The 26,014-nt window shown below is 45.0% G+C and overlaps 1 protein-coding gene across 5 annotated transcripts in view; it reads left to right on the top strand.

Annotated features, from left to right (window-relative positions):
* LOC138569097 (uncharacterized) overlaps nucleotides 1–26,014 on the top strand; it is a 123,206-nt gene that overhangs the window by 54,777 nt on the left and 42,415 nt on the right. For 2 of the 5 annotated variants that reach the window (XM_069646764.1, XM_069646762.1), the window contains one exon: nucleotides 18,778–18,878. The exons of 2 other annotated variants lie outside the window; for them this stretch is intronic. The gene's annotated coding sequence lies outside the window, so the exon portion shown is untranslated. Of the gene's footprint in view, nucleotides 1–18,777; nucleotides 18,879–19,034; nucleotides 19,206–26,014 lie in introns of those variants that run through there. One more of the 5 variants, XM_069646766.1, reaches the window with a different exon arrangement.

Raw genomic sequence — 26,014 nt, 5'->3', positions numbered from 1 at the left:
TGCACAGAGTTTGGTGGTACTGTTTAAAGCTTTCACATATTGTACTGCACAACATGCCCCTCTAGCAGCCTGATCCGTGGTGGTCCAGGCCGCTCAGGTGTGTGTTGCTTCCCCTTGCTTTGTTGCCAAGTTTGCGGGGGGCCCCTTTGGCATGGCTCGCAGGGCTGGGGGGACACATTCTGTGGTATGCCACTGGGTCTGCATTGTGTAATCCTATCTCGAGTAGCAGACCCCTCTAAGGTAAGACAGGTGCAATGGAACAACAGAAGAAAGAAGTGGTTGGGGAGGGGGATAAGGCTACCGGGCCTTTCACAGTAGTCAGTGATCGGTCAGGTGTTTCATGGCGATCCATCTCTTTCCTAAAGTAAAAGATAGAGGGGAGACATCTGATCAGATGGTGTTTTCTGGTCCTAAATCCTGGCAGTGTTGCTGGAGAAGGCTTGTTTTCTTGTTTTCCATTTTTCACAGTGCTTAGTTTCTCATCTTGGCGCCTTGTGCTGAGTCGTTCTTCTCGGAGAATGATCTTTCCTGCCAGGCCGGATATACCATTGTTCGCCCTGGCACTGTAAGTGGTGTGGGCAGTCTTGAAGATAAAGCTGGCCTGGCGGGTAAGCCAGTCGAGTTCTTGGAGGATGGGCATGATGTGGGCACGTCTTCTCTCCCGAGATGAGGATGATGTGTGCCCGGACGAGTTGGAAGTCCATCAGGGGCAGAGTGGAGACAGGGAGGCCTGCCAGCAGGACATTACATCCATCCAAGTGAGAGGCAAGCCAGGCTTGGACGATGGCTCTGAAGTCTAATGCCAGGATAAAGGGATTGACTCTGCGGAGCAGAGACAGCTGGTACCAGGTTGTCTGGAGTCCTCAGCCACGTGTTTCTTTTTTTTCCACTTTGTTTTTATTAGGCATTTAACACATACAAAGATCATGAGGCAATCCCTGCTATCAACCATTGGGAACACAAAGTAAAATGCTGACCTTTCTTGTCCCAACCCCACCACACCCCGCTCCCCTACTCCCAGCTTATGCCACTACCAAGCCCAACCAAAAAGTGGGTACATGCAACAATGAGAAAAATGAGAAAAAAAATAATAATCACTTACAACTGACATGATGGGGTCGGCGATCACCGCCAAGGTGATTGTGGGATGCCAGCTGTTAAAAAACCACAGGGACTTTTTCAGCGGCTGAGTATTAGAGCCTCGGTGCAGTACATTCCTCACCCAAGAGAACCACGGACCAGTCCAACAGGAAGGAGTTCATTTTGTTATTGGTAATTGCTGACAGTTTTTCATGTGTAAAGATGGTCTATAACTTCACGAGCCACTCTGATTCGGATGGGGTAGAAGAGTGTATCCACTTTTCGGCGAGGGCCAGTATCCCAGCTCTCAACATTGCCTCCACCACCTTCGGAAAAGGCGCTCTCCTCAAAGTCCGGGGTTGGTGTGCCCAGGAGGAGCTCCAGAGGGTGCAGGGAGAGCGCAGTGCCCACAATCTCCTTAATCCAACTCAAAAGTTTGGACCGGTAGGTCTGGACTGACAAACACTCCCACCACATGTGATACCAGGTTCCACGTTGTGCACATTCCCTAGGGCAGAAAGGGGACGCCCCCCCAAACATCGTAGAGAGCCTAGCATGGGGGAGATGCCAGGTGTGTAACATCGTAAAATTGTGCTCCATAGCTGCGGTGTATAGGGACCCCGAGAAGAGAGTTCTGAAAACCGCTCTGCATGTTGCCTCCCCGAGAACCATCCCCATCCTTTGCCCCCAAAAGCATCTGAAGGTTTGTCTGCCCTCTAGATTTGCTGTGACTACAACTCCATAGATCTTAGAGAGAGAGCCCATCCTTGCAATAGATTCCACCATCATTTTCTCAAAAGGTTTGAGGGGACGGGCCAAGTCAGCACTCCACCTGGGGGTGAGTAAAGATCCCTTTAAGGCGCAAATATTCAAACACTGTGAGCTGGTTGTCCCCCATAGCGTCAGCCAGTTGGTCATATTGAATGAAGGCATTCTAGTGGAGCAGTTGAGCTGCTCTCTCCAGGCCCATATCAGACCAAGAGTGGGTGGCCTGGAAGCCCTTAGTACCTAGGTTGAAGGGGGGCCACAGTGGGGGCAAAGGGGAGGGCCAAGAGGACAGAGTTCTATTTCTCCTGTCTTTTCTTTCCAGGAATCCTATAGCACTGCCATGGTCGGGTGTGTCTTGAGGCGGGCGTGCAGGGGCTTAATAGGGGCCCACAGGGTCTCAGACTTTATTGGGATGGACGTGGTTGTCCTCGATATAGGTCCAATAAGTGCCCATGTCGTCTCTCATGTGTGCCAACATTACTCTGAGCTGGGCTGCCTTGTGGTATAGCCTAAAATCTGGAAGACCAAAACCTCCAAAGGATTTCAGTAAAGTCAAGGTCCAGTGTTTAATTATTGGCTTTTTACCACCCCAGATGAAGCGCTGGATCCCGGCCTGCAGTGTCGTAAAAAAGGCTTCTGGAATGACAATGGGGAAGGCCGAGAAAAGGTAAAGGAGACGTGACAAAATATTCATTTTAACCGTGACCATGCGGCCAAACCACAAGAGCATTAGAGGGGCCCACCGTAAGAGATCCCTACTTATCTTGGCCAGGGAGAAGTTCAATTCAAAAAAAGCTCCCAGGTCTCTAGGGATGGATACCACCAAGTATGGGGTGGCCTTACGTTCAATTCTCATTCCCTTCATTTCTTTTTTCACCCTAATTTCATGGTCCCTATCTCCCATAGGCATTATGCATGACTTAAATAGGTTAATCTTGAGTCCGGAAAAAATTCCAAAGGTATGAATTAAAGCAAAAAGGTTTGGGAGGGAGTCAAGGAGGTTGGTCAAGTAGGCCAGGATGTTGTCGACAAAGAGCGATAGTTTGAAGTCATAGTCACCACAATGCAATCCAGTGATTTTATGGTGTAGTCTGATGGCAATGGCCAGGGGCTCCATTGCCAAGGCGTATAGGAGGGGAAATATAGGACACCCCTGTCGGGTGCCTCTGGAGAGGTGTAGGGAAGTCGAATCAGCGCCATTTCTGATACCCTTGCCGATGGGCCGTTATACAATGTTGCAATCCACCCGCAAAACCTGTCTCCCAGGCCCATCTTTTGGAGGACCTTACCCATAGGCCATTCGACCCGGTCCAACGAGAGCAGATAAGCCTCTGAGTCATGTTCTGAAGCTTCATGCATGAGATCCAGGGTCTTTCTCACATTATCTGCGTTTTGCCTGCCAGGGATGAAGCCGACCTGATCACCGTGCACCAGGGAGGGGAGATGTTTAGCTAGACTATTGGCAAGGAGCTTGGCCAAGATCTTGACATCCGTGTTTAGCCACGTGTTTCTTGAACGAAAAGTCATGGTTGAGGTTAAAAATGAGGGCTTTTGTGTTGGGGGCAGTGGGGAAGAGAGAGCCCTGCGGCCCCATGGTTAGGAAGTAGAGGCCGCTTGGCTGAGCATGCAGTGTTAATGGTTATTATGTGAATGAACTCAAAGCAGGAGTCCCTTCAGTGACACAGGATGGAGAGAGGGAGGGAGGAAGGAAGAAAGGAAGGAAGGAAGGAAGGAAGGAAGGAAGGAAGGAAGGAAGGAAGGAAGGAAGGAAGGAAGGAAGGAAGGAAGGAAGGAAGGAAGGAAGGAAGGAAGGAAGGAAGGAAGGGAGGGAGGGAGGGAGGGAGGGAGGGAGGGAGGGAGGGAGGGAGGAAGGGAGGTAGGGAGGGAGGGAGGGAGGAAGGTAGGAAGGGAGGGAAGGAGGGAGGGAGGGAGGAAGGACGGAAGGGAGGGAGGGAGGAAGGAAGGAAGGAAGGGAGGGAGGGAGGGAGGAAGGGAGGGAGGGAGGGAGGGAGGGAGGGAGGAAGGTAGGAAGGGAGGGAAGGAGGGAGGGAGGGAGGGAGGGAGGAAAGAAGGGTGGGGGAAGTACGGAAGGAAGGAAGGAAGGAAGGAAGGAAGGAAGGAAGGAAGGAAGGAAGGAAGGAAGGAAGGAAGGAAGGAAGGAAGGAAGGAAGGAAGGAAGGAAAGAAGGAAGGAAGGAAGGAAGGGAGGGGCAGAAGGAAGGAAGGAGGGAAGGAAGGAAGGAAGGAAGGAAGGAAGGAAGGAAGGAAGGAAGGAAGGAAGGAAGGAAGGAAGGAAGGAAGGAAGGAAGGGAGGGAGGGAGGGGAGAAGGGAGGGAGGGAGGGGCGGAAGGAAGGAAGGGAGGGAGGGATGAAGGGAGGGAAGGAGGGAGGGAGATAGGAGGGAGGGAGGTAGGGATGAAGGACCTGCTTTTCCTGTCACCAATGCCTCCTTTCAGCTTCTCTCACATTTCATGTTGGCATCATACAAATCCTTTCTTTCCACCCCTGGGGGCTGCTTGTGTTAGATATGACCGGCAGTGTGACACGTAGACGTGTGGGGGGGAGGGAGGGGAGAGACAACGCTGGGGTGAGAGAGTGAGAAGAAGGAATGTGAGGGGAAGAGTGAGCATGGGTGAGAGGATGACAGGCGCAAGGGCGCATCGAGAGAGGTAGAAAGTCAGACGAGAGACGGTGCTAGAGTCTTGGGAACTGGAGTCACGACGTCAGTGTGCGCTGGTGCCACTTGCTGGGTAAGAAAGTGACAAGTGGCAGCACACACCGAGTCTCATTTGTGTGCCCACTTTCATTCCGCTGTGTCTCAGCCAGGGAGCATCCAGGAAATGGAATGGAGCCTTTAAATAATGTGAAAGTTGCCTATGAATGATGGCCATGCAACCCTTCTTACCACTAGCCCATCCTTTCCGGCTCAGTCTTTATAATCGCCAAGTCTCATTCCAAGAGACATTACACGGAGGCTGTAGTCTTATACATTTTCCCATAAGTAGTCTCAATCCATAATGACCGCTCCAGGGGCCTATACAGTGTTAGCATATAGTGCTACTAACAACACAGGGGTGGGAGTTGTTATGCTTGAGTACAGATGTTAGGCCAATAGTGAGTGAAGTAATTAGACAAAACTCGAATGTGAATTCTACGCTGCTTTATTCTGTATTATTGAAAGAGAAGTTTGTGTTCATTTGGTAACCATTATAAATTGTAAACTTAGTTGACCAGGGATTGAATTTAAAAAGTGCACGTGTTAGGTGTAATGTCAAATGTAAGGGCGTCTATGTAGGAACAGAAAGCATTTTATAAATGCTTAGGTTCTCACATTGCAGCATTACATTGGATGGTGATTGTCATGTTAAAGATGCAGTGAAAGTAATCCTTCCAGATGGAGCATTTCTTGTTTCATGGGCAGGAGAGTTGAATTCATTGTGCACACATTTTCCTGAAGCGCAGGCCTGGGGCTAGGTTGCACAGTTTGTAGGGAGTTGGTGCCCCCACGATGGTTTTATTTCTCAAGACTGGTACATGGCGGGGCAATCTCGTGCTCCGCCTTTTGCTGTTCGTATAGTGCTGAGCCCTTTTCTGCCTCCTATGAATTAATAATTGATCTTTTGTAATGCGGGAGATCACCCCTGATGAGCGTCTATCCTCATGCGAGTAATTGGGCATATGGCGTTCCTGCCCCGGGATCACTATCCCTCAGTCTGCTGGAAGCACATGGTGTGATATGATGGGTTATTCATAACGAGCTTAATATCCAGAGGTTTCTAAACGCAGACCCAGGGATCGCACCTGTGTTGCTCCGTGTGGTCTTGCTTCCAAGGCGAGCGCGTTGCCCCTGAGCTGTCCTCCTGAAATGGAAATAAGGGAAGGAAGACAGGAGAGAAAGGATAGGAAGAGAAATCAGGAAAAGAGAAATGGAAGGGGGCTTGAGATCTGTCAACACGTGAAAGGAAGGCATGCAAGAATTGGCATATTGATCTATTGTATAGATGCATGGGGGGGGCGAGGGTTGCTCAGGCTGTCCTATGTAGGATGGACCGAGTCACTACTTCGAAAGACCGTGACCTTTAAGGGTCTAAGGAAGTAAGTTTTGAAGACCTAGGACCAAATAGTTCAAGATTCACGTGTTTCTTGTATATAAAAGCTTTGGAGAAAGGGTGAAAAGGGATTCAGAGGAGATTATCAGTAGTAATCCACTTTGTAACAAATAATTTGAAACACGGGGCTATAAACAGATATGTCATGTAGGGGTCACCAGGGATCGCTCTTGCGACCCCTGATGTCTCCCTTGCTACCCCTATGGTATTCCTTGGTACCCCTAAACAAAAAAATATGTATAACGTTTTTATTTCTTTTTACTAATTGAAGCTCCGGGCTGGACCCAATGCCAATGTGACTCTTTGTTTCTAGAGTAGCTGTAATTCTTGTTCAGGCTTCTTAAAAAAAACAGGGGGTTCCACAAGTGTAACACTTTGAGCAGTGACCCTAAATAAGAAAGAATAGGAATTGCAAATAATTTGTCTTTCTGGAATTTGATGCAATAATTGCTAGACTCACTAAAGATTTATTTCAGGCACACTTCAGGGGCTGAGTCACTGATTTAGTCTGTTCTTAAACACCTCGAATTCACAATGCAGACAAAATCCTCCAAAAAGCATTTAGAGTAGAATAAGCATCCGTGTCGGACTATGTATTTTGCTTTCCGCAAGTTACAGTTATAGCATGTTTTTTTCTGCCAATAAAAATGGTGATCCATTCTTGTATGAAATGTATATCACGTTACAGTGATATTGTAGCATATTTTTCATGGTGTACTTAGAAACAATGCTATGTGATGCCACTTCCTGTTTTGTCAAGGGGTAAGCGGTCATGCTGCATCGCTTCCCGTGATGACATTTCAGGGTGGACTCAAATTACATCACTTCCCGTGATGTCATCAAAGGTCAAGGGTCATGTCATGTCACTTCCTTACCCCCAGGCATTTTGATGAAATTACGTCCCTGGCTATACACCAAGAAACCAGTCATGTGTGAGCATTAATGATAGTGACCAGCTTTTCTAGTTTATGACATTTGGGGTAACCTCGTGCATTTTAACTCTGACTAATACGCAAAAATAAAGCAAATATAAGTCTAAAATAATATCAGACAAAGTGCAGCGAATTCTCACCATGTACAGCCGCCACCATATCTAAGACTATTACATCTCAAACGACTACTGCACGGCATCACCGTGTTAACCAGACCTGACCTGCCCATGGAAACACGCCGCTGTAAAATTAAAAAAACATATCTTAATCAGATCATGGTGCTTTCTTCCCTTCCGATGAAGGCGGTGAATTGCAACCTCCTTCCTCCCAACCATTGGTTAAAAGAGCATCCTTTGTGCATGCAAGCTTTAATGCAGGGGGGTAACTAGGTCTGAAAAGGATCTGGGGCTACACTAATGTCGCGACTCAGGACTCTGTAACCTTTTGGTTGTAGCCACCAAGCTTATATCCGGGTCTATAACCAAAGGACCAGGGGCTATAGCTCCCAACCACCCTCTAGCGACGCCGCTGCTTTAATGCAAGCATAAGCAACGCAGCAGCTGCCACGTCCCTCACGTTGGACCATAGTCCCCTTTGCAAAGGAAATTCTCTTATGTACAACAATGCAACACAACCATGTTTCAGTGTGGTGCTTCATACTAGGGTGTGCTTGTGTATATTTGATGTTTTGTTGTACAGACCTCTGCCTTGTGTGTTTTTGTTCTGTTTTGCTATTTTTGCACCTTATGCTGTCAGTCTGCACTGAGGATGACCTGATGGTCGAAACACGTGTCGGTTGTTTTGCACTGTTTCTATAAATGAATTGGCTTTGCACGACTTTGAGGACTCATAGATTGAATGTTTGTGAATAAACATGATTCCATGATGTGATGTCTTATGATGATGTGATTTTGTCTGTGAAGAAGTTCGCTGACTTAATGAAGTGGTTTCTTGGAATGACTTTTGATGTATGGTGGATCAAGCTGGCATTGAATGCATGCAACCAAAGTTGCATGTCTTTATAGTGAAACATTTTATCAAGAATGCCCTTAAAACAAAACTTTTATAATGAACAATATATATTGGGGGCCCTGCCCTCAAACCCCCGTTTCCCAAATCTAAAATCCCACCCAACCATTCCCCCATAAGATTTAACCTTTTACCCCACCCCTAAGTGCAGTCTTCATAAAATATTTCATTATAAAACGTTGATAAATGTTCATTCTTCATAACATTTTCATTATAAAGACTGCATGCCGCAAGAAATCTCGGGAGGATAGCTCAGCGGCAACGTGCTCGCCTTGGAAGTAAGACGACACGGAGCAACACAGGTTCAATCCCCGGGTCCGCGCTTAGAAACCTCTGGGTATTAAGCACCGCGGTATAAATAACCTATCATATCATCATAACCAATGTTTACTGGAGCGCAGTTGGATTGAAGACATAACCTGTGAATGTGGAAGTTTCTATAGGTGGCCCTTGAGCCTGAGTCGCCTTTGGTCCGATTCACAGCTGCTCGTTTCAAGCATTTGTCATATGTAGCTAGCTCGTACCTAGGTAGGCTCAATTTTGGGGGGAGGTGGCTTCATATTAGGTCTTTTCTTGATTCTAAGCACTGTAAACGTGAGTTTTCAATGGATCATCCTCAGAAGAAATTACCACTCGAGGTGCGAGTGCTATTAATGGGTTTAGTTCAGTGATTGTTGGGATGAGTGTATAAGTTCCATTCGGTGTTTTGACCAGAAGAAACTGGAATCGACAGAAAGGAATAATGCTGCCCTTCTTGGGTGGCCATTACTCGAGTGGTGGTGGCATTACGTTGTCTTGTTGTGGATGCGTGATGGCCATGAGGTGTGCTCAAGAGCTCTTGGGCGTACATTCATATTGGATTCCCTCCTGCTGATCATCGGAGGCGGTTCTGATAAAGCGCAGTCGGCTGATGGAGGTGTCCTAGCCAGGAACTGCCTGACTGGACACACTTGGGGGACACAAAGGGAAGGTTTATCAGAAAGATCTCTCCCACCGTAAATAATACCAGGTTGGCCTCAGGTGGAGATGGGAGAATGTATGTCTCCCTTGTATGTAGTGAATTGGTAAATAAGCCAATGGAATGCAGTGTGAGAGAATTGAATTACAAGAGAGTTAACATTTTGCATGGCGGCTCAGTAGGTCAAATAAGACATTCACATTAAGGACAACACTCTAGGAAGTCAACTGCCCTTAATACTTAATAAGGCCTACATTCATAGGCCATCTAGCACCCTAACCACAGGCTTTGATGAGTTTGTGCACTGCCTAGGTGTATTCAAGTGGTTCCCAAATGAGCAGGAGAGCACACACTCTATACCTCGAAAGGCAGCTTGGAAACCAGTGAGGACCCATGGGCACTCTGAAATGAGCGTGCCTCCAGTGAGAACATTGCCCTGGACCAGACCGCCTGGGAGTTCCTGGCGCCTGCTACAAGCTTTATGGGAATGGTGGTAGTGGTGGTGTGGGATGTCAGATTCCTTTTGAGCTACGTTTGCGCTCTTTGGGCAGATGGACTGCATAACCCAGTCATGCCCACCCTTCTCAACTTGGGCTCTAGTTCCCTTGCCCTGGAAACAGAGGGCATCAGGGGAATCTTAAGATCTGAAGGGTTTTTGAGTCTGCTTCTGCAGGTGTGCAATGTGTGATGGGGCCATTTTCCCAAACTTTGCTATTAACAGATTTGTTTTCTGTTGTTTCCCTGTCTGATTCTGGAGTCCACATTCTCAGCATGCGGTCAAGAATTGTGTTTACGGACTGCATTGTAAGCATTCTGATTGGCTCAAAGTAGGTCAATAGTAGCTTCCATGTACTAATAGCTGTTTATCGATAAACACCTTGTGGGTAATAAGTATTGGGTATGTTATTCCACTCTTTGGTTCCCCAGAATCTGCACATGTATCAAGACATAATGGGACACAAACTATAGGGTATGTAGGGCTTGGCACATTGGCGTCCTAATTGTATCATGAAAACACTACTGAGAGAGGAATTTTAACTTTATTTTGTGAGCCTAAGAAATAGTTAGCTGTCCCTTCACAGACTAACTTTTGTAAAGGGACCCAAAGAAACAGTCACCGGCGAAGAAACCGGACAAGCAACTGGTATGCCAGAAAACCCTATATGAAACATTAGTTTGCCCTGACAGTGGAATGTTTGGAACCTGAGAATGATCAATGGAGCACTTCTGTGCTCCAGTGTCTATCAAAAACTGATGTTTCCTATTCCCCACTAACAATTCAACGTAGGGACCTTTTTGACTAACGGGAATAGGTGAAGGTTCCAAATGCTGCTTCGGGCAATCCTAACAAAATAAAATGTCGTCGGAAGGAAGCTCTTCAGAAAGGTAGGCAGCAGAAGGGTGATCAAATATGTTTCTCGTGTCCACACTCGAAGTCTGATTATCCCGTGAAAAAGGTTGCTGAGGATCTTGCGAGAACTGACCTCTATCAGGGCCCCCCACTCCGGGGCGACCTCTCGGTCGTCTACCCATACTCCCAAATGTGTTGTTTGACCTCTTTCGAAGGACGGGGCACTGTGCACGCCAATGACCTTCCTGGCAGCAATAGGCACATTGATTAATATTCACAGGACCCAAGGACACGTTCCCTTTCGGAACATACTGACCTCTGGTCTGTGAATTACCTCCTCTGGGATTTCTAACAATTTGCTGTAACAATACTTTAGTCTTCAAATCTCCTTTCCTCTTCTCTATTCTCTCTTTTTCAGTATTAACACGGTTCTCATAATACTGAGCCATGTGAAAACTTCAGATTGGTATTTCGCCTGCCAAGCGTTCTCAGAGGACATAATCTGTAACTGGATGTCGGACAGCAATCCACGTACAAATTTGTCCACAAACAACCTTTTCCCAGACTCTGTGCCCAAGTCCTGTCCACTGAAGTCAGAGAATACCCATTCAAATCGATTAAAGAATTCGGTGGCACCTTCAGATTTTCCTTGAACACAGGCCGTAAGCTTGTCCCAAATAATTCTTTTCTCAAGAATTATGGTTTTCAATTTTGCGACAATTCTATCAGGCAAAGTGAGTATTACCTGAGGTGGTTTCTCACCAGCTGGTCTTTCCCCATCAAACCTATTTATGTTAGCCCACGTATCTCCCAACCCTGGCACATCGTCTATTGTTCGAACCTGCTTCCATAAATCTATGGGCAGGAGTACAGGGAATAGCAAGTCAATATCACTAAGGGTGAAAACAGAGGATTGTAAAACGGACTCTATCTCTTTGTAGAATCCTGTTGGATTCTTCCTAATATCGGGAATTGATTGTCTAATAGTGTTCACTTCCTGTCGCGAAAACGGAATGTGAACAAATTGCGATACATAATCTGCAGGGATGTCCACAGCGGGTGCACCTGTCCCAGCGTTAGCGGGAATCTCAACCTTTGGGACAAATGTCGGAGGAACCTCTCTCATTGGCAACTGAGATATAGGAAATTCCGATCGCTTACTAAGCAACAGAGCCAGGTCGAGCGCTAAGGCAGCCGAAGAAGTGTCGGGCGAAAAAGCCCTCTTACAAATACCCAATAACTCTATAGGACAACTAACCTTCTTCCTTACACATTCATCCTGCAGGTACTGTACCATTACCTGAATCACCTTCCTCTGCATTTCTACAGTATACTGACTATACGTGTCATATACTTCATCCGGCAGTATCGATGAATCCGAGATCCATCGAATCGCATCTTTGGTACAAATTCGTACTTCCTCAGATGCCAATTTACGACACGGAAGGAACCGTTTCTGTACATACATACTGTCGTCTCCACCATCCTCATCCCGTAATCTTTCTAGGTCCCTCCTATACTCAAATAACCTCTCAACATGACCATGTACTTTCTCCTCAGTGTCCCTCGAAAGCGCTAAAGTATTTAGATCCCTCAACCCTTGTGGGAGATCCGTATTATGTAATCTAGCCCACATTACACATAAATGAGTCCCCAAACCTTCAATAAAAACATTTTTCTCGGGAAAATTGCCCATATTTGATAATGTGGAGAAAACGTCAGCTTGATCACCTCTCTGCATACAATGCTTAGCCCATGCAAATAATTCCTGTTTCTTTTCTGCAGAGACAGTATTTCGAGTAACAATCTTTGACCCCGCACCATGTTCAACTTCAGTCAGTACAAAACCACTCGGGAGCAGAGGTGTGGGCAAATTCAATGGAGCTGCGAATATCGGCGCAAGGGGAAGGGGTGGTAGAGTAGGTGGAGGAACAACAACTAGAGGAATAGGAACAATAGGTTGTATAGGGGGAACAGGACTAACAGCAGGAATAACAGCAGGAATAACAGCAGGAATGGGCAGAGCACCAGGGAGAGGATCATACGGAGGTGGCGCAGAGGTACCAGGCCTGCGTTCGTTTAACAATTTATCAATAAATTCTTCGGAAACATGAAAATCTTTAGAGGGATAGATTTTCTGGATACCGAGTGAGAAAGCCCTATCCATATTCTTGACTGAATGTTTTTCCTTATCACATAACAACGCCTTTTCGGCATTCGTTTTATGACGGCGTGCATGTTTATCCCTACTTTTAAGCTGCTGCAACGCTTCTTTTTTCCAATTCTGCAAAACATCAAATGCTGCAGGTCTGGCCTTCTTCTTTAGCAAGACCGATTCTAGGTATTCAATACGGGGGATCTCGAAACTACCATTGATTGGCCACTGAAATTCGGAGGCATGTCTGGTTTGTCTGTGCCAAATATCATTAAATACTATACTTCCAATGCCATGCTTACAGTGTACTATGTACACGCCGTCGACCCCTCCTGTGGTGCCGGGCGGCTAAATTCCAAAGATTGTCGATCGCTGCGGAACAGAGCCCTAAAGCAGCTAGACAATTTCCCAGGCATTTCACAAAAAATTGGTGTTACCTGGTCAATAATTGTGTCTGCAGATACAATACGCCAAATTCAAATTGTCAGGGTTAAATTAAGAGTCGGGTCACGACTACACCTGACCAAACTTAAGGAGGACCGTACGGTTTACCAAAGAACTTACCTAACGAATTTTACCTTGTGTTTGGTGGTGTCGAGAAATCTGCCCGCCTCAAAAATGGACCCTCGTCAAGATGCCGTGTCAGACCACACGACTATCGTCCAAGGATCGGATCGTGCAGCGCTGCCGAGGTATCGCGTCTTGTTCGGTTGGGCCCGCATTATCACACCGTCCGATCCCGGTTCGATAGTCTGCGTCAATCCTTCAATGATCCGGCATCAATCTTGAGGGTCCCTATTTGGGCACCAACTGTGAAAACAGAAAAATAATATGAGGCCGGGAAGCCCAAAAAGAAACACACCAACACAGGTTACAAACAAACATACAAGTGCTTTATTTCAAGCTACAACAGTTACCAAGTCAATTGACAAACGGATAGCTATTCGGTTCTCAGTATAACATAACGAACTTCAACGAGGGTTCGATGTGTTAGTGAGAGACCGCATATTGAAATACCTGGGCCTTTTATACAATTTGCCCAAACCTTGGCCAACCCTCTTGGGGGTTAAACATTCTGCGAAATATTTAATTCTGGTCTTAGTGTTCCTTGGCAGGTCAATCCTTTAATATATGCATTTCGATTAGTTTCGCTGATATAAGTAGTACATTTACATATAGGTCAATGGTAGGACAATGTCTCTGTTCGCGACCCCGACAAGTGGCCTGCAGGCATATTAATTATTCAGTTGTACGGAGGTCACAACGGCCAGAATCTTACTCAGAATGTCATTTGGCCTCCGTTTTGATGTTCAGGGTGACTTCTATATCACAAGAGAACCTAAGATGGCGGCTCAATGCAAGATGGCGACTTACATTACTTTCTCTAAGGTCAAGACCTTGCCGTGGAGTTTGTTCGCACATGATGTTTAGACAACTTGGCGTAGGCCAATACACATACAATTGTTACAATAGGAGGCATAATATTGTTTCTATCCCGACAGTCAGAGCAGCAGAACTCCAACAGAGCGGAGACCCTCAGCAGGATCTCTGCTTGGGAGGATGTTCTGAAATTGCCTTTAGTGGATGCTAGCAGATTTTGCATATGAGATGTATATATGGGATTTATGAAGTGCAAATCTAGCGGGAACAATGGGTTGTGCACATTGTTGGGGCATAGGGCTACATATAATGTCTGGCGTATCAGAGGAACTGGGGTGGGGTAGGGTGAGCAGAAGAGAAAGGAAGCTCCAGAGGCAGAGAAGTAGGGTTGAGTGCAACAATCAGAAATTGATGAGATGTTCTTTGAAGAGTGGGGTCTTCCAGTCCTTCCTGAAGTGAAGGTTTGGGGGGGGGGAGGGCGGACACTCTTATATGCAATTGTAATTTTATTTTTTCCAGAGCCCGTGTTCATAGCAGGACAAGGCTTGTTTCCTGTGGCGTTTCTCCGTTGCTGTGCTTCGCAGCCTTGGACTGTCATGGCTTCTGGTGGTCGCTGGCTTCCAGCGATGATGTGTTTCTCAGCCAGGTAGAGTGGTGTTTTGGTTGTGTCTGCTTGTATGTGATGCAGGCTGTCTTGAACATAATTCATGCTTAAAGGTGTAGCCACTGCAGCTCCTTGAGGATGGGGGTGTAATGATTGAATTATCTTAGGACTTTGTTGAGACATTCGGCAGCATGCAAGTCGGCTTCCAGAGGGGCCAAGGTGGCATGTAGCACTCCTATAAGTAGAACCTTTCCACCACCCAGCTGGCAGATGAGCAAGACTTGGGAAATTCTTCTGAAACTCCGGGTATGCATCGAATGCTTGACTTTGTGGAGGAGCGCACGCTGATACCATGTCCCTTGCTCTTTGTGATTCATGTGATCTGAATGCTCAGTCACATTCAAGTTCAAGCAGATAGATTTGCCACTGAGTTAGAGTTGAGGCATGACCTGTTCATGCTTAGCCTCGGGTGGCCAGCTCTGGATTTGGGCATGCTTGGTGGGGTTTTCTAGAGCAGGAATTCACTCTTTGTGAGACTGAACTTCAGGCAAGTACTTGACATCTGGGCCTGGAAGAGGGACAGCCCGGCCTTAAGTCAATGAATGTTGCTGATGCAATTGGTCTTTAGGTCAAGCTGTGTGTCATATGCAAATGTGTGTGTTTTGATGTCAGTGTTGGCGAGCATTTCCCCCAGAGATTCCGTGTAGCAGTTGAAGATGAAGCCTCGTGGAACAACTAAGGTGACTGGGCAGGAACATCTTAGGTAACTGGGCAGGAACAACTTAGGTGACTGGGCAGGAATATCTTAGGTAACTGGGCAGGAACAACTTAGGTGACTGGGCAGTAACATCTTAGTTGACTGGGCAGGAATATCTTAGGTGACTGGGCAGGAACAACTTAGGTGACTGGGCAGGAACAACTTAGGTGACTGGGCAGGAATATCTTAGGTAACTGGGCAGGAACAACTTAGGTGACTGGGCAGGAACATCTTTGTTGACTGGGCAGGAATATCTTAGGTGACTGGGCAGGAACAACTTAGGTGACTGGGCAGGAACATCCTAGGTGACTGTGCAGAAACATCTCAGGTGACTGAGCAGCAACATCTTAGGTGACTTCGCAGGACTAAGATCTCCTTGGGCCCATGTGGACACGTTGGATTCTGACCGAGAGGTAGAAGCTACAGACAAAATGTGCATTGTATCCTTGAAATGATCATGAGTTTTGCTATTTTCCAGCAAGGAAGAATATTATGTAGATTTTATAAAACAATACTTAAAATATGTATGTACATTTCTGTGGGAAAAGTTTTTTTATTATCATTGACCAATGATCGTAACGGTGCATATGCATTTTCTAAATGATAAGTACATGGTAGCAAAAAACATTTTAGTATCAAGCTAAGCACACCCTTCCAAGGCTTGTGTGATCCCCTTGTCAGTTAAACACCCCCCCAGAGAGCTGCAAGTTACCATGCAGTCTCAGCTTAAAATGTATAGTTAAACCAGGTGTGACCCAGCACCTCATCCTTCAGCGGTCGATACATTGGGTGCCATGGTGTGAGCTCCTGTTATTGACGCAGGAGGAATCCAGCATGAAGCATTAAAAAAAATCTGATGCTATCATTATTATTATTATTATTATTATTATTATTATTATTATTATTATTATTATTATTATTATTATTATTATTATTATTATTTCTTAATAGTAGTAGTGTTATTCCAAACACAACACTGCTCTGAGAATGATTGTTGCATTTGCTTTATCCCTCTTTGTGTCTATTGGTCAACACAATGATTCCAGTTTGTTGTTTATCATGTTCTTTGCAATTCTCGATTTCAATTTCAAAGCGTTTTTTTCTCTTTTTTCAATATTGCATTTTATTTCACCTACTCAAAACGTGAATGCAGGCAGCTGTGCTTACAGGATTTCAGCAACAGGATCAAACTAAGATTCTCTCCCTAATAGTAGTCAAGTAATACTAACCAGTATATCTACCCTCTCAATGCATCCTAACACTTAGAGGAGGAGGAACGAATATTCAGAGCAAATGCACTACAAAGAAAAAAAGAATGAAAAAGAGAAACAAAAAACTGAAATTGAAAACCAGAATTAAAAAGAACATAATACACAAACCATTTGTATTGTCAAACAGACTCAATACAGAGCGTTGAAGAAGAGAAAGTCATACTTATATGGAAGAATTATAGTCACAGCAGCTGATAAGTAATCTCAGATCATTTGCCCTGAAGAAGAATTTGTGTAACTCGAAACATGTGTTGGCAACTGTGGCAATTCCTAAAATATTCTGGCTCCATTAAATATATAATGTTGTATATTGTATTGTACACAAATTGTTCGTTATTAAGGATTAAATAGTAGAAGATTTTATCATTCTTAGGAAACAAAACAACTATTTTTGAGAGTACAGCAATTGTTAATGTACAGGCGATATATGCATTTGAGGCAGTTCATGAGGGTATCAGATAGGTGCAGAAAATCTCACTCAAATGCTAGTCATGGTGTGCTGCACACGACCTCTGCCTCAACACCAGTAAGACTGAGATTGTTAAATCAGGAATCCCGCTTTCCCACTCTCACTGTGGCTGTCCTCCCTTGGCCCTGCACCCACACCCACCTGCGAGGCAAAAAACCTTGGGGTCATCTTCAACTCCACTCCCTTCCTCTCCCCTCACATTTTGGACATTTCCAAAAAGTCCAACTGCCAGCTGCACCTTCTCAGAGGTATTCTTGTTTTTCTCACCTTCCACCAGTGCTCATTCTCTGCAGAGATCTGGTTCCCTCAAGGCTGGACTACTGCAACAGCCTCTTTCTCAACCTCCCGGCCTCTGCTTTGCGCCCTTTGCAACTCATCTATAACAGAACCGCACGATTTATCCTCGGGCTCAAGCCCAGGGATCGCATCTCTCCAGTGCTGAAATCCCTTCACTGGCTCTCCCTGGCTGCAAGGATCAAGTCCAAGACCCTCTGCATTGTCCACCAGGCTTTCTGAGGCCTGAGACCTACCTACCTTCAACACTGCCTAGCTAAATACTGTCCTTCCCGAGCCCTCTGCGAGTGAGCCGCTTCTCCAATCAGTGATTTGGAAGGAGATCTTCATCCTCAGCAGGGCCGTCTCGAGCCTGATCTCCTTAAGTTCCGGGAACTCCTTAAGACCTTCCTCTTCTCCTCTTCCTTCTCTCTCCCTCTACCCTGCTTACCTCTCTCTCCGCTCTATCCCCCTGCCCCCTCCTTTTTCCACACAGCTTTCTGACTGGCCGCCGGGTGCACCTCAGAGTCTAACAGGTCCCCGGCACCCTCGCCAGCCCTCCCACACTTGCCTCCAGGCTTGCACTTGCCTCATCACTACTGCACTTGTTCAATGACACATGAGAGTGGCATCTCTCAGCACTTACCCCAGTTTCTAACTGACTGGGCGCACTTGTACCCCCATGTGCACTTGTTTCTTCCCCACCCTCGCCTCTCCCTCTCCTGTACCGTATGTGCACTTGCACGATCTGAACGTACCATGCCTTTGATGATCGTCTTTCTATCTTCCCTGTCTCCCCTCCTCGCATGGTGGCACCTAAATGCACTTGGGAAAACCGCAGAATCGTCGTCAGACCTATTTGCTGTTATCTACACTGTTAATTGTACTACATGCACTTACTCTGCCTGTCCAGACTTGCATTGTTCAGAAATTCAAGGGCTCTGAATGACTGTTGTTTTGTTCCCCTTGTTTCCTCCCTCCTTGACCGCTTTGATACACTTGCTTTGAGTATAGACGCTTTACAAATAAGCATTACCATACCAGGTAATTCTGCAACTGCTCTCTGGCTAATCCCTATATTAGCCAGACAGGCTAGGCTGTAATAACAATATCTTAACCAAGTATGCCTTAAGAGACAAGGGGCCTGATTCATGGAATTGTTTGCACAGTGTGATGTGACTTTTTACTAGTGCATAGTGACCTTGCACTGCCGACAGACGCACAGATTCATGCCGCACTGCAACCTATCATTTTACTGTGCTAAGTCTCTTTGCACCAGTAAAAAGTCTTGGTGCACCATGCAAATACATTCCATGAATCAGGCCCTTGATTTATAAGTAATATATGTGTTCTTGCATCTGTTCCTTAAAGTGAATACTTGTTAAAACAAGCATTGGCAAATCCAACACATTTGGCTCTTGTTCTTGCATTAGGTGGGCATTTGCCAGTCACTGCCATAATATGCCCAGGTAGCAACACCATTAGCCAAATGTTGCCATTTTATGTCTAGGTAGTAGATCTACGACAGTACCTGTACCATGCTTATTCCGCGACTGCGAAACTGTTGGATATGCCAATGCTTGGTTTGTAGTGGGGTGATTGTGGCATTCCTAAGCTGACTGGGCACAATGCCTTTTTTCAGGTGGCATCGCAAACGTTGGTGGTAAGGAATGCGTTATTCCTCTCGGAAGAAGGAAGCTTGGCATGGGACGTGCAGAGCTGATGAATCATTCCGCGCGTGCAGTAAGTCACGCTTAGTGACTCTTAAGCGGCTTTACAGCCGGGGTGGCGGTGTGTTCTCCCATGTGCATCACTAAGCTCCCTCAGCAGTACCCTCCATGCCACACGAGCCAGCAAACAGCACTTAACACTCTCTCATACCTTCTTTTATTGCTCAACATGCCATCAGGAGCTGAAGTGGAGTCATTAGCGCAGAGAGCCTCTCAAGTAGGAGGAGGAGGCAAGCTTTAACTGCACAGAAATGCATTACCAGAACTGTGACAAGGGCTGCAAAAACGAGTGCAAATACTAACAGGAACCAACCAAGAAGTGCAACTCAGTTCCCGCTAGGTACTGCTCACTTCTACCTCTGCAGTTGGGTGTCACCTGCCCACAGGACGCAGAAAGAACACATGAGGGAAAGTGGTGAAACATGGGTCTCACTTTGCTAAGTGCTGATCGGTTGAGTGTGTGATAGTGAATGATAACCAGAATAAGATGACTCCAACACTACTCTAGATATATTTTTATGTTATGTTATGTTGACTTATACCGTGCACCGCTACCACCCAAGGGGCAGCCCCCAGGCGCTCAGTTCTCATATCTCCCGATTTATAAAGAATCCCCTTTCATGTGATCCCACTCGAGGTTTGAGTGGGGTAATACTGACCCCGTGAATAAGGTTCCATGCGAAGTCATCACAAGGAACAGATCACCCTCATATTATATTATACATAAACATATTCATGGATATGAAACTTTTGAGGCACAGAAAGCATATTCTAGGCCAAGCTGACGTAACATAGCCGCGCCAGGTGGATCTCAACCTGCACTCTGCAGGCCCCAATGGGAGCCCTTTCATGGCTGGTTCCTTTGAGTGAGTGAAGATCTGCAGGGTTTCCCTCCTGACCTTCCAGGCAGGACTTCGCGTTGGAGTCACCGGGCTCTACACCATGTACAGTGGACCAGGAGCTCTGTGTCCTGGGCACGGAATTAGCTAAAACTTCCCAACAGCAGCTTTTGGTTTCCAGCCTCCTATTGGCTGTTGGTACTTCACCGATACCTGGTCTCACTCTGGCCTGGCTGTAGACCCCTGGATTCTAGAGGTGCTGTTTATGGAGTCCATTGTCCAGATTCCCTGATGTATCCTGTATTTTCCTATTTCTCTCTGCTCCTGCGGACTGATGGAAGAGGCTCATGGTCGGAAGGATAGCTCAGGGGCAACGTGCTCGCGTTGTAAGCCAAAACAACACGGAGCACCACAGGCTTGATCCCCGGGTCCGGCCTTAGGAACCTCTGGGTATTAAGCACGTTATATATAACCTATCATATCATATCTGTGCTTGCTGCCAGTGCCACGGAGACACCCCCGCTAAGACTGATTGAGGTCCCCTCACTAAGTGGGACGGATTGGGGTTCGTTATTTGCTGCCCAGTCACTTGTTTCATTTTTAATTGCTTCTCAACCGCCAGCTGTCCAGAACCTGGGCTATCTACATAGAGGAAGAGGCAGATCCTTAACTAAAACATGAGAACACCACAAACATTTACAAAATGGGACATCTTAGGGCATAATGGGGCATTAGACTATCCTCAAAGCCGGAACTTGTAGGTTTGCATTTCCCCTTTCTTTTTCTTTCTTTTTTCTTTGGTATATTTGTAATATAACTTTTTGAAATACTTGACTCCATTTATATCACTAAAATCATCACCACTTCTTGGTTTCATAAAACAGAATACATGCAAGGTTCTTCAAAGTAATCAAAATTATATCATCTTGAGATGCTAATTCATCATTAAAAGAAAATAAGTTAATCTAAAACTATCTTTGCTAGAAACATACAAGGACATACAGTGTTAGTTCTCATTCTATCACAATTTCTTTTCTCTTGCCGTAAGGCTTTTATATCTAGTTTTTTTTAATACCTCATTGTAGCTAACTTTAGAGATATCTTCTGTGCATTCAAAATCATTTTCCACATATATTTCTATATATTTCATATATATAGTCTCGGGAGGATAGCTCAGGGGCAATGTGCTCGCCCTGGAAGCAAGACAACACAGAGCCACACAGGTTCGATCCCCAGGTCCGCGCTTAGAAACCTCTGGGTATTAAGCGTGTTATAAATAACCTATCAAATCAAAACATATATTGCTCTGATAGTATCTGAAAATCACCAAAAAATAATATTCTCGCCTTAGAGGATCTAAACGGCCACATTCCACTACACGATGTTTCAATGACTCTGCACATTCAGGATTTTTGCAGAAGCAGCATGTAGCATCTGAAGTTGTTTTTGCTCTTGTAGCAGTGAGTGTTTTTGTTGCCCACAAATCAAACCTAAGTCCCTGTATTGCTGATCAGGAAAGTTCATAAGGTAGAACTGAACAGTATTTAATTTATTTTCAGAAAAAGCTCTGGTATAAGAAATCTTATACTTATTGCACTCAAGCCAAGTGTTGTCCCAGTCTTTATACCATAGTTTTAATTTTGCTTTAGCGGGTTAGTGAATAATAATAAACGCATGTCTACATCTGCGCTAGTCATCGTAGCGCAACAAGCGCTTTGCCATGCAGCTATTGAGTTGTGAGGACTCATACCCAACTCTCCGGCCGATAATAATGATGCTGGATAACACCCCAGTCTTTTGCATTTAGTATATCACATCAGCTGTTATAGGGGTGCTTTATATTTTAGTGTGTTAAGAAGTATACATTCTGAATGCGTTGGTGCTGTATAACTCAGTAATCATGAATAAAGACAATTGATCTCAAATGTTTGTATATCGCAACTGTGAAATCTAGGCTTTGAGTGAGCTGCAACTAGACCGGGAACAGTAGGAACCTGCTACTTTTTATTTAAATATGTTTTTTTTTACTGTTCTTCTCCTTGTTCTTCTTTAGCCTTTAATTTTCTTGTTTTATTTTTGTGTTCCTAAATTTTAATGCCAATTGCATCTGTATGGTTTTAGTATGCAATGAATAATATTTTCCTTTTTTTTTTTTGGATGTGATGAAATTTTAACTTCTGCATGTAATGAATAATTTAAATTAACAAGGGGGGTCCTGGGAGTCCCTCTGCCAGACATTAGTCCTGGTTAAGAGAGACTTACCCAGAGTCTTTAGCTCACTATCTTTCACAGAAAAGAAATATCCCAAACATATCAGTCTTTGTCCTGCCCTGGGGCAGTCCAGCACCGAAATGCTAGGCAATTCTCCTCTGAAAGAGAGTACCAACAGCATCCCCAGACACATGTTTCGGTCTGGTTGGACCTCATCAATAGGGAGGAGCTGTGCCTCTCTAAGAATAGTGAGCAAGGGGTCCACGTCTGGATTCCCCTAGTAACTTAGGGTGAGACCCAAAGTTACTTAAATATGCAAATTAACAAGGGGGGTCCTGGGAGTCCCTCTGCCAGACATTAGTCCTGGTTACTGAGAGACTAACCCAAAGTCTTTAGCTCACTATCTTTCACAGAAAAGAAATATCCCAAACATATCAGTCTTTGTCCTGCCCTGGGGCAGTCCAGCACCGAAATGCTAGGCAATTCTCCTCTGAAAGAGAGTACCAACAGCATCCCCAGACACATGTTTCGGTCTGGTTGGACCTCATCAATAGGGAGGAGCTGTGCCTCTCTAAGAATAGTGAGCAAGGGGTCCACTCCACGTCTGGATTCCCCTAGTAACTTAGGGTGAGACCCAAAGTTACTTAAATATGCAAATTAACAAGGGGGGTCCTGGGAGTCCCTCTGCCAGACATTAGTCCTGGTTAAGAGAGACTTACCCAGAGTCTTTAGCTCACTATCTTTCACAGAAAAGAAATATCCCAAACATATCAGTCTTTGTCCTGCCCTGGGGCAGTCCAGCACCGAAATGCTAGGCAATTCTCCTCTGAAAGAGAGTACCAACAGCATCCCCAGACATATGTTTCGGTCTGGTTGGACCTCATCAATAGGGAGGAGCTGTGCCTCTCTAAGAATAGTGAGCAAGGGGTCCACGTCTGGATTCCCCTAGTAACTTAGGGTGAGACCCAAAGTTACTTAAATATGCAAATTAACAAGGGGGGTCCTGGGAGTCCCTCTGCCAGACATTAGTCCTGGTTACGAGAGACTAACCCAAAGTCTTTAGCTCACTATCTTTCACAGAAAAGAAATATCCCAAACATATCAGTCTTTGTCCTGCCCTGGGGCAGTCCAGCACCGACATGTAGGCAATTCTCCTGTAAGAGGATTCAATTCAGCACTACAGCCAAGTTAACGCCTAGTCTAGAATACTGAATGAAAACCCTTATTGATATATCTTTAGGTCCAGTTCATGCGTTCTGGATGACTACCCTTGTATAACACCCCTCTCTTGGAATCCCCCTGACCCCACTGAGCCAAGAAGTAATTCTGTTTTGCAAGTTTAAAAGGTTTATTTGATAATTTAAACAATAGATATATATATGACACTTTATAATAAATTAATAATTGAATAGCACACTTAATCTGATCTGATAAAGATCAACAATGGAGAATCTGGCACTAGCACACTTCTTATAATCACCAATGAGTTGAGATGAAATGGATAAGGTAGCACACTGGTAAATAGGAATAAAAGTATAATGTGGTAGAAAATGCTCTATAGAGTTCAAATGGATGTAATGTTGAATGAAAATGCAATACAGAAAATACTCAATATGATTTCAACAAACAAGGTAATCACTTTTCTCTGGCAATCCCCTCCCCCCCTTGATGCAAGGCAAGGAAATGGAAGGAAAACACACAGTTCTCAGAAATGCAATCAACTGTAATTCAGTTCAATCCAGCAAGCTTTCAGAAAACAGATAGGAGTTTTGAAAACACAGGCCCAAATTGCTTTGATATGTGCTGGCAATGAATGAGAAATATGCTGGAAACGCTTTTAATTCCCTTTCAGAGGTTCAGGGTGAGTGGTATCTAGTTAATATTAGTCCAGGCTCACACTAGCAATGATGCAGGGATAGTTTAGCAGGTTAAACGAATTTCTGGCAAATGAAATCAAACAGCAGCAGTTTTTACATGTGAAGAAATTGCAAATCGCGGTAAAATTCGCGGATGCGCCGAGCGCTATTACAAAGGAACCGCAAGGACTATCTCTACCGTTTTGGGGTCCTAGAAAAGCCTGGGATCTCAGCTTCCAAATGAAAGTTATTGCAAGTCTCTAGCCCAAACGGTTGCGGAGATATGAGTAATTTAGTAAAGGTCGTTTTTGGTTTTGTAAATTTTAAACGCACACTTTTTCAAAATGACAAGTGCAGCTTTTTGCAGCTAGAATGACAGGTGACAGATTTGGAGCTATCAAGCAGTTCTACTTAGGTTAAATAGATTGAATTAGATGAATTTAAACTAAAAGCTTGGTTCTACACAGTTTGCTATGTACTCACACTATATTCTTGAGTGAAATGGGCCTCGCCATGGATCTGGTCAGGGTTTTGGACTGGGCTCTGGTCTGGTCTGGTCTGGCCTCTGCACTTCACAGTGATCTGGGTCACTCTCTCTGCTGGTCTGGGTCTCTCTGGTCTGGTCTCTTAGTTCTGGATAGATTGAAGTCTCTAGTTTGGCTTTCTGGAGTTTGATGGAGGTAAGTATGGATTTTTCCGGCAGAGCTTTCAGCGGCAGATGGATTTTGAAAGTCCCTATCTGTCCTGTCCGTCTGCTTTTATGTGTTTAGAATGTGGGTGTGTTCTAGCATCACTGACCCTACCTCTCTCTCAGCTTCTAATTGGTCAAACTTCCATTCCTCCGCTTGATTGGCAAACTGAACTGTGAGTCAGATTGATGTCATTTTACAGCCTGCAGAAAGTCCACTCCTCCTGTCAACTTACACACAAATCTAGATTTGAAACAAATACATATTTGCAGAGGTACATATTGTTTAAAATTACATATACATGGTGTGGCTGAATTTAGCCATGTCTATGTCCAAATCTGCTCATTCTCGGAGCTTGCATTCAAAGAGTGTACATAATTGACTTTTTAACTGCTTTTCCAATTTCCGACATGGACCCAACTTTACATACATGTGTGCAGGGGGTAGGGACATTAACTGATGAAGTTTCAGATTTTTAACATGCACACATTTAGAGTAATATCCACTTTTCCGCTAAAACCTCCCCGAACATACCACCGGTTCCTACCACGTCTTAAACTGTGGGCAGAAAAATCACAAGAATTATGGTATCATTTATAAAATTTTCACATGTCCGCTCTATGAGTTATTCATCTTTTTATAAAACCATATCCTTGCTGCAGGGGTGTGTCTTTTCAGGTCACATGGTACAGAAACCAGTCTTTCCAGTTTCTGCCAAGCCAGCTTGCTTCTCACAGGCAGTGCTCCTCCCAGCTCCTGCCAAGAGGAAGCTACAATTTACGACTGCGGTAATAAAAACCTTTGCCTGAGTGAAGAGGGCTTTGTTCACTCTCTTGCAGAGCACAGATAATTCAATTATCAGATAGATGGCATATCCTTAGCCTGGGCAGCAAAAGGAAGGTTGGCCTGGGAACACAGTGGTGACTCAAGTTTCACTCCTGATGGGTAGTTGCTAGGCAAAATCAAGTTCCTTAAGCCAGACCTTCAGCTAACTTTTTGTTGCTTTTAAAATAACTTGTAATTTTACACATGCAGCTAGAATGCTGATTCTAAGTGCAAAACTATGACATTTCAACAGTTACAAAGGCATGTGACACCAAACATAGGTCACTCATTTAATTTAACATTTTCGATTTTGGTGGTTTTAAATCCAGTTGCAGTTAGGCTTAAGCTGCTGACTCCATAGCATTTTTGTTATAAGCATTGTTTTTGGGCTCTTCATTTCCCAGATTTTGTAGGCACACAAAACTCCATTCTGCCAAATGTCTGCTGGTGTTCAGTGAATATTTTGCACATGTTGCAAGGTTTGAAATAGGCATTTTGCTTGCCTTCAGAAAAACACACAGAGTGGTTTTAAAACGCCGGCTTTTGGATAGTGGTGAGTACTGGTACTGCACTCATTTTTGGGATTTAAGAAATGAATTCCCCACACTTCTAGGTTGCATTTGGCAATCAGCATTGCCATTCCCAATGGTTTCAGACTACTGTGCGGGTAGTCCAATGGTGGTTTTAAAGCGCTTTGAAGCTAACCGGCGCTACTGTTTTTCCTTTGGC

The sequence above is a fragment of the Ambystoma mexicanum genome, chromosome 2q, assembly GCF_040938575.1.
Source record: "Ambystoma mexicanum isolate Mex_15411 chromosome 2q, UKY_AmexF1_1, whole genome shotgun sequence".
NCBI lineage: Eukaryota > Metazoa > Chordata > Amphibia > Caudata > Ambystomatidae > Ambystoma > Ambystoma mexicanum.
Note: the sequence above shows the minus strand (reverse complement) of the source record. Positions and strands in the feature narration are given on the sequence as shown.